Below are 9,893 nucleotides of genomic sequence, written 5' to 3'. Positions count from 1 at the left end.
CTCCTGGTGTAAAGTAGTAACTACATGAGGCACCATATTTGCAGCTATGGCTTGTTAAATTTAGCAATGTTGCATGTCGCAATTTTGCGACTTTGGCGCTTAAAGGGTTAAACATGTTTACTGTGCTTGTTGGACTCTGTCAGGGTTGCCCTTTGTCTCTGATCCTGTGGTGTTCATGGACAGAATCTCAAGGCGCAGAACATGTGAGAAGGGTGTTTGGTTTGGGGACCTCAGGATCACATCTCTGCTTTTTGCAGATGATGAGGTGCTGTTGGCTTCATTAGACCATAACCTCCTGCACGCAGTGGAACAATTTGCAGCCAAATGCAAAGCGGCTGGCATTGAGGATCAGCACTTCCAAGTCCGAGACCATGGCTCTCTGCTGGAATGCTCCCTCTGTGTTGGGCGGAGTGGTACTGCCCTAAGGGAATATAAAACCATTTGTCTCATTTTTGATATATATGAGTTTCAGGGTGCTTGGATAGCTCAACGGGTTAAGCGGGTGACCCATGAACAGTGGCTTCCTTGATGCAGTGGCCCGGGTTCGATTCCTGCTTGTGGCCCTTTGCTGCATGTCTTTTCCCCTCACTCTTCTCCCTCCTTTCCTGTCTGTCTCCACTGCACCTATCAAATAAAAGGCAAAAAAAACCATATATATATATATATATATATATATATATATATATATATATATATATATATATATATATATATATATATATATATAAATAAAGTTTCTGAGACCTCAATCTCATCAACATGATAGATAGTTTCTTTAAAAACCTGTTGTATATAAAGTGAAACATGTATTCTATCCCCTTGTGGGTTATAATTCCACTACAGGCAGCTGAAGTCGCATTTTGCCCCTTTTCAAAATGGGTACTCTCATGAAATCTGCCACACGTGTTTTTCAGGAAAATCATTGCTAATTTTCAAGAAGTAACGGTAAAAATAACATCTCAGTTGTTACTCATTTTTCCAATATATATTTTCTACATTGAAAGAATGCATATTTACTAAGCAATTCATTGTTTATATTTCAATTAACTTGTGTTAAAATGTCTCTATCAAATTTGATACTCCAGGTTTATAACATGCTTTTTTCTTGAATTGTCATGTACCATTTTTGTAATGTAATGTAATCTGCATTATACCTATGAAAATACAAACACACACTATTTTGATGACTTAATTAACTCAATTAATGAAGTAAATTCCATCTTCAAATGCATGTTTAGTATTTTTACAATAACAATTCCTCTGAAATCATGACTATACTATATTGACCAATTTTTAGATGTCTAAAAGATTAGCGATGAAGAGAGAAAAATAAATTACATTGAAAATGTCGTCAATACATTACTTTTGATGACTTAATTAACTTAATTAATGAATTAAATGCCATATTCAAATGCATTTTGAGTATTTTTACAATAACAATTCCTCTGAAATCATAATGACTATACTATATTGACCAATTTTTAGATGTCTAAAAGACTAGACATGGAAGAGAGAAAAATAAATTACATTGAAAATGTCATCAACACACTACTTTTGATGACTTAATTAACTTAATTAATGAATTAAATGCCACATTCAAATGCATTTTGAGTATTTATATAATAACAATTCCTCTGAAATCATAATAGCTATATTATATTGACCAATTTTTAGATGTCAAACAGACTAGATGAAGAAGAGAGAAAAAGAAAGTACATTGAAAATGTCATCAATGAGATACTGGATGGCAACACAAGTGACATGGAGTAGTTTGCAGAAGATAAGGACGAGGAGGAGATAGAGCAGATTCTAGGCATGTACATGCAAATGGGAGTAGTACATATGTCCAGTGTGAGAGTCTACTGGGAGATGGAGACAAAGCTCCTTGCAGTTTGTTGTTTTGTTCTTTCTTTTAATTTCATGTATTATTATATTATTTTTTTGTTAAGAATTATGTCAGCTCACTTAATGCTAATTAGTAGACTGGAGAAAGTGTAGTTTTGCTTAAGATTGTTGTGAGCAAAAAATTGCCAAAACTGCCCAATGTATCAAATTTGATACAAAAAATATATCATAAATATAATGATATGGCAAAATTTATCTTTTGGATTTTGTTAAAAGGGAAATCTCAGTTCCAAAAACCTAGAATTTTCTGGCTATTTTGTGATGGGTCAGGCTTTACAGGGTTAAGCATCTTTGGATTTTGTTCATGAGTGATTGGCGGCTTGGTGCAACATCTGCAGGAATGCAGAAGTTGTACTGATGAGTCAAAAGGTGAAGCTATTGTTCATCAGTCTGTCTACATTCCACACCTTATCTATGGTCATGAGTTCTGGGTAGTGACCAAAAGAATGAGATTGCAGGTACAAGAGGTCGAAATGTATTTCCACCCTAGAGGGGCTGGCTCAGTCTTAGAGGTAGGATGAAAAGCTTGTACACCCAGAGGGATCTCGGAGTAAACTTTCTGCTCCTTTGGTTGAAAGGAGCCAGTTTAGGTGGTTTAGACATTTGATTACCTCCTGGGAGACTTTCTTTTGAGGTTTTCTGAGCATGTCCATTTGGGAGGAAACCAAGGTGTAGATCCAGAACTCACTGGCGGGATTGAATATGTCATCTGGCCTTGGGAACACCTCAGGATCCCCCAGGAGGAGCTGCAAAGTGTTGCTGGTCAGACGGACATCTGGAATTACCTGCTCGAATCAGTAGTTGTGTAACTAGTCCATGTAAATATACACACTGTACTGGAATAGAATGCTACCATATGAGTGATAGAACTTTTATTTTATTATTATTTAATCAGGAAAAATTAAGCAGTCACTGCTTTATCAGTTTTAATTTCTTACCCTCCCTCATCTACACAACCTCTCCTTCTTCATTTTCTTCCTTCCTTTCCCTCCCATTTCTTTTAATTTATTATTGACTTCCCACTAATTATCTGATTTATCTTTGGCTGTGCCTCATTATCTCGTTTCTTTGCAAAGCAAATCCACACACTTTACACTAGAGAATGAAGAACCACTGTAGGAGGTAAGAAAGATGTTTCAAAAAAAAACAAGAAAATGATAGAGTGATAAATAAATGTAAACAGCTGATTTGTAGATATTAGTAGAACTGTTTTCAATGCTTATTATCTTATGTATAGTGTTGTATTATCAAACCACACTATTTTTCAATGCATGGTTTTTCCAAATCTAACATGTCCTACTTCAATGTTTTTGCATGTTTCTGAAAAAAAGTTCTGATGGCTGTGTGAACTGACTGCTGACCTCAGAGAAAGAGGAGCGAGGAAAAACAGGTTGTTAAGAACCAGTAGGTGGTACTGTATGAAAATATAGGCTCTTCAATACTTGACATCTGAACAAGTGGCAGACCATGTTGTACATAGGAGAGTTCTGTCATAATGGCTGTTGTTTTGCCAAAATAAACAGCAACAATCATAATGATGACAGCAGCTGGAGGGGGAGGATGTGGGAGTGGTGCACACTTCCAATTGAGCCAGGAAACAAAGTGCTCCAGTACATGTGGTCATAGCAGGCTATATATATATATATATATATATATATATTATATATATATATATATATATATATATATATATATATATATATATATATATATATATATATATATATATATATGATTTTATCCTGTTGTTAATATATCAAAAATAATGTGCTGTTCAAGTTTTAGGGACTTTGCTTTTCCTGACTATTTTATTTTATTTTGTATTTATTAATAAACCTCATGCAAAATGCAGTAAAGAGAGAAAAGAGAGACTGCCTTTAAAATAGCTAAAGTTCTCCTTGGTACACTTTTTTGGAAAACGTGCCACAGTTCTTCTGTGGTTTTAGGCTGTCTCAGTTTCGTTTGTCTCTTAATGTAATAAGACTGACTCTATGATGCTGAGATCAGGGCTCTGTAGGGGTCAGACCATCTGTTTGCAATACAATTTTTTTGTCTTGTGAATAAAGATAGTTATTTATGACTCTGGCCATATGTTTGGATTTGTTGCCATGCTGCAGAATGGATTTTGCATGATCTGACACTCACCTGGTAAACATATAAAATGCCAAAAAAAATCTGCATCTTTGCAGTCCTTCTCACAGTTAAGACTTCATCTCATGATTAGCATATCTACCTTTGGTTTGAAACCTGAACACAAGAAAAAAAAACTCATTATCCTCTGATGTTACATGCAGTCTTCCCTGATGTTACATGCAGTCTTCCACAAACATTTGATCATGGAAAAAGAGGAAAGAATCCTGGCATGAGTTTGTAACACAGAGAATGATTGCTGACCAATGCTGCTGAGCTGCTGTTACTTCCTTGTGGGTAGGAAGTCCCTTAATCATTGGCAATGTATCTGCTTCTGCCTTTGTCTGTTGAACCAACAAACTCACTCTAGCTCAACCCTAGGAGCTTCAGTAGAAAGCAGCTAAACTTCTGTTTTAGGTTCTGGAGAATGTTTCACCTTCAAGACACTTCTACAGTTCTAACTTACTAATGGGGAGCTTCAGATGGTTGTAGTCACTCCAGCTCACATTGCAAATGGCCCACAGATGACCCAGGACACAAGATGTAAATGTTTGTGCAACATTGTGAGCCAACAGCAATGACAGTCACAATAGTAGTGAGCTCTCTCTGTGGTTCACCACCTGCCCTGTATTGTAGGGATCTTGTGCTCAGTCATTCTTATTGTATTACCTTCATTGTAATAAAGCTTTCTGCACCTGATAATTTGCCTGTAATTCATGTTCTCAGACCAGCTGTGCCAAGTGACTGAATGTTTGAGCTGCACTGGTAAAGATTGCAATGACCAATGTGTGAGATGACTCACTGCAAGAGACTAGCTGGTGAGCTTGTTGTTATTCAAAGTCAAGCAGGCATTGTTTTTGCAAAGAAATTGTTGTTGAATAGCATAAAAAGAATTTCCAGTGCTATGAGTGCTAGAAATATTTTATCCACCAACATTCTGATGTGGTGGATGTACTACTACTAGTAGTGCAACAAAAAAATTTATATATTGTGAAAATGCTTAATATTTTACATTAGTTATTTAACAGTGTTTTATATACTCTAGACTCACTGCATGCAAAATAAAATGTTTCAAGCATTTTTGTATTTTATTTTTCTATTTTATCTTTTCTATTGGCTGAGCTCTGTATCAAAGCATGCACAGTTGAAGACAAAATTATTATCTACCCTATGAAATTTTACTTTTTTTTTTCAAAATTTTCCCAGGTGCAGTTTAAGCAGAGCAGGTGATTTTCATCATAGCACTTCTAAACATACTAGTTTTCTTCACAAAGCACAATTTAATTGTTTTTTTTAACACAATAACAGAATAGTTTTAGAAAAATGAAAAATTACAGGGGTCAATATTATTAGCCCCCTTAAGAACTGACCTTGTCATTGAGCCAAAGCACAAACCAGTGTTGTGCAATAATGTGCTTTAACTTTGTAATGCTCACAGCTTGTAATCAATCAATCAATCAAGTTAAAATTGAGGATCGTCTTTCCCTTTACACACAATATAAAAACTTCATTAAGGATTTGAGCTGTCACTTGACAAAACATCAAGCCAAAAACAAAAGAAATCAGTTTGAATTTGAGAAAAAGAATCTTTGATGCTTACAAAGCAGGAGAAGGGTACACAAAGTTATCACAGCATTTTCAAGTGTCAAGAAGTGGAGCGAGATGTATCATCAAGATATTCAAAGAGAGCCAGAACAAGTCTGGCAGAGGTAGGAAGCCAAAGATTTCAAAGACTCTGGAAAGAAAACTTGTGAGAGATGTGTCTGATGATGCTGTAACAACCACGAAAACACTAGTTAATGACTTAGCCAAGTCAGGAATTGTAGTGTCAAAGATCACAATCACACAGTGGTGGCAGTATTATTTTGTGGGGATGCATCAGTGCGTCTGGAACTGGGAAACTGGTCCTCCAGAAGACTGAAGTAAACGTTCCTGACTGGCCTGCACACAGCCCTGAATTGAATCCAACTGAAAATCTGTGGGGTCAACTGAAGACCTGGGTCCATGCCAGAAGATCATCAAATCTGGAGGAGCTTGAGAGATTTACTGAAGAAGAATGGGCTGGGATTCCTCAGGAGATGTGCCAGAGACTTCTTACAAACTACAGGGTGTCCCTAAAATCTGGACACATAGGAAATCTTGTCAACTATCTTTTTTTTTTTTTTTTTGCCACTGCAGATTAAATATGTACAACAAACAAATGCAAGCTGTTATCCCATAAAAAGGATACACAACTGACTATTAGCATCAAGGGGCGAATAATTTTGACCCTGGTAGTTTTTGTTTTTTGTTCAATAATTTTGTTTCTGTGTGCAAAGAAAATAATGTAAGCATCCAAAATAAATCTAGGAACTAGGATGTGAAAAGCTGTGTTAAAAATTATGTGATCTTTTTTAACAGCACTTGGGAAATTTTTTTAAAAAATTCATAGGGGGGCAAGTAATTTTGTCTTCAACTGTTAATGTGAAGTTGATTGGACAGGAAAAGTGTGTTAGGCAAAGGAACATAAGCAACGCACATAGCCGCAGTCTTGAGAGGATTGTCAAGTTGATTGAAGAACTTGGAGAATTTCACAAGCAGTGGACTGAGGCTGGTGTCAGTGTATCAAAAGCCACCAAACACAGACATCGTTTGGAAGAGGCTAAAATTGTCACGTTCAAAATAGCAAGCTACTCCTGAACCAGAGACGAGATCAGAAGATCTTACCAAAGCTTAGGAGAAAATTAACTGAACTGTTGCTCAGTGGTCCAAACTCCATTTTTCAGATGAACGTTTATTTGGCATTTCATTTTGAAATCAGTGTCTTAGAGTTTGAACCAAGAATGGAAAGGCACAACAATTTAAGATCTTGGATTTTCATTTGATATAAGCCACAATAATTAAAAGAAAAAAAAGGTAAAAAAGAAATATTTCACTTTGTGTTTAATGAATATACACTATATGAAAGATTACATTTAAAATTTTTTGTTGGATCGTTTTTCAGATTTTGTAACTTAGTAACTTGACTGTGCAGTAACATTGTGTCAGTCCCTATAATGGAGCAACACATTTAGGCTAGTGTAAGCAGCTTCATAGTTTAATAGCTGGAGGCAAAGACAAGACAGGGGGCATATTGCTGCCACCCTCTGACACACAGATGGCAAGACTAATTATTAGAGTACAGGCCTGCAGCATGCTCTTACACAAAACTCTTGTCTAGCTTATTGCATACAATAAATAGTAAGGTACAATCACCCAAACCTCATGTATCTGTGAACACACCACACTCTTCATAAAGTCTTTTAACTGGTATGCAAAAAATTTTTAAGAACATTTCTAAAATTTTCTGCAAATGTACACCCATGTAATCACAAGATTACACCAGAAACAATTCCAGTCAGAAAATACAATGCTACACAGAAATGGGCAATAACTAATATATATATATATATATATAGGATGCTGTATAACACAGACACACCACATGCACACACACGTTAGTTTCCCTAGCCTCTGGTAGGGAAAAGTAAATTCTGACCCGTGGCTTGATAATATCTCTCTTTATGACATCAACAGAGGAACAAACATGTTCTCGGCAGGAAGTTAATTACTCGTTACAGTTAGAGTCTAATAAAAAGACAGACTGATATGGTGTGACACCTGAAGCTATTTTCCCCCAGCCCCACACTCTCTGACACACACACACAAACACACACACACACACACACACACACACACACACATATGCGCGCACACACACACACACTCATTTACAGGACAAATAAACACACACATTCATGCTGCATGAGTGGATAAATGAAAGTGCTGTGTGTTTAGTCACTGTCCAGGAGGTCTCTGTCACCTCTGTAATAACACTACCTCAGGGGTGTCAACTGATTTAATTAAAAAAGTACATGCATAAGCACATATGTACACATACACACACACTCAATGCTAGCACATTTAATTAGGTCTCCTTACATCAATACACATTTGGGGTTGGCGGGTTTAATTTTCCTAACAGTATTTGGATATTAGTTTGTCAAAGCTGTAATAATGTAAAAGCGATGGCAGAGGGTATGTGTGTGTGTGTGTGTGTGTGTGTATGTGTGTGTGTGTGTGTGTGTGTGTGTGTGTGTGTGTGTGTGTGTGTGTGTGTGTGTGTGTGTGTGTGTGTGTGTGTGTGTGTGTGATGTGATGCATGTGCACACGCACATGCAGATGTGATGTGCGTGTGTTTACATAAAAAATATGTTTCATACAATTACAAAGTAGATAAAGTTTGTCATTTCTGATGCGTTAATTCTTGTGTATGACATTAGTGCATTGCAGCCCAGTTATGTTGTAGGTAGAACTTTAGATTTGTGCAATGGGGAGATGTTTAAATCTTTAAAATATTTTTTTTAAACTCTAAAGTTACAACTTTGAAATATGTGAAAATAAAGGCTGAGCACAAATATACTTTGTGTTAACACATGTAGTTCTTATGAAGAACTACAGGTTGCTGGTCCCCCTCTTGACATTGTTTTTAAAAAATTACCCACATCCCAGTTGTATCAGAGATTAAAGTTACTCACGACACCACATCATTCAGAGTCAAAAAACATATTTGTGTCCATGGTGGAGAAACAGGTGAAGAGTGTAACTTCTAAATTATGTTATATTTATAACATAATTGCTATGAACATGTTATGTTTATCATATGCATCCAAATGCCATGCCATTTTTCTGTCACTGACTGCCAAATTATTACTAAACACCGCTGGCAAAAGTGAAGTAATGTTGGCTACATACCGCAATACCATGGAAATGTAAGCATTGCCCTCTAGTGTCACACTGAATATCTGTCAAAATGTGTGTATATAGAAATGTGCACTGAACACTGAATGAAGTCTGTAAATTATACACTAAACACGCATCTCTCATAACAAATTTCTGTTGAGAGGAGGATGGCATGGATGAGCTGCAGGATGCGACCAGTGAGCTGCAGAGTAGCGGTCCTGGTAACTGGACCTCATCATTCAAGGCCGACAACTAAATAAATGATTAAGAAATGCTATTGATAGCATCTGCATTACAAATCATTTTCTCCATTAACTGATTAATTATTGCTGTATTAATTTCCAACAGTGCTAAATTTATTTGAGCAACAACTAAAAATCACCAAAAACATGAGTATAAGAAATCAGTGCATTGAATTTCCACATCTGCAAAGCTGAAACCTCAAGAACAATCAGCATTTTACCTTGAAATTATGAAATTAGCTGAATAGCAAAAAAAAAAAAAACATTGAACATTGGATGCAATATAACACAACAATGACCAAGAGCTTTCTTCTCATGACAAAAATAAAAGTATTTAAATTAAATGAAATAAAACATTTCCCAAGCCAGGATGTTAACCACTCCCTTACATGTCCTGTACATTCAGGGTTGCTATGTGCTGCATTTGGTTAGCTGAAACATATGTTGTCCATTTTGACCATAGCTTTGAAAATTTAGTTATCTGTAACTGGAGCGAAAAAGTCAGCCTTTCCATCTGATATATTTCGTTGACAATACCTGTCCATTGTCCTATATTGGGTGGTTCAGGGAGGAGCCAGCGTCTGGTGATCGCCTTTTTACAACCAGTTATAAGAATTCTATACAAATATGTATTGTTTGGGTGCATTTTAGTCATTCCCATAATAAACGTATTACATTCAAAAGGTAATGTATCATTCAATATAGATTCCATAATTTTGTGTATATCCTTCCAGAATTGTATTAGTTTTGGACAGCCCCAGAATATGTGCCAGTGATTGGCATCTTGACTTCCACACTGCCTCCAGCACTTAGGCTCCTCCCCGGTACAATGCAACTTTTGCTTCAGAGTAATAA

Source organism: Amphiprion ocellaris, chromosome 10 (genome assembly GCF_022539595.1).
Source record: "Amphiprion ocellaris isolate individual 3 ecotype Okinawa chromosome 10, ASM2253959v1, whole genome shotgun sequence".
In the NCBI taxonomy this organism is placed as follows: domain Eukaryota; kingdom Metazoa; phylum Chordata; class Actinopteri; family Pomacentridae; genus Amphiprion; species Amphiprion ocellaris.
Note: the sequence above shows the minus strand (reverse complement) of the source record.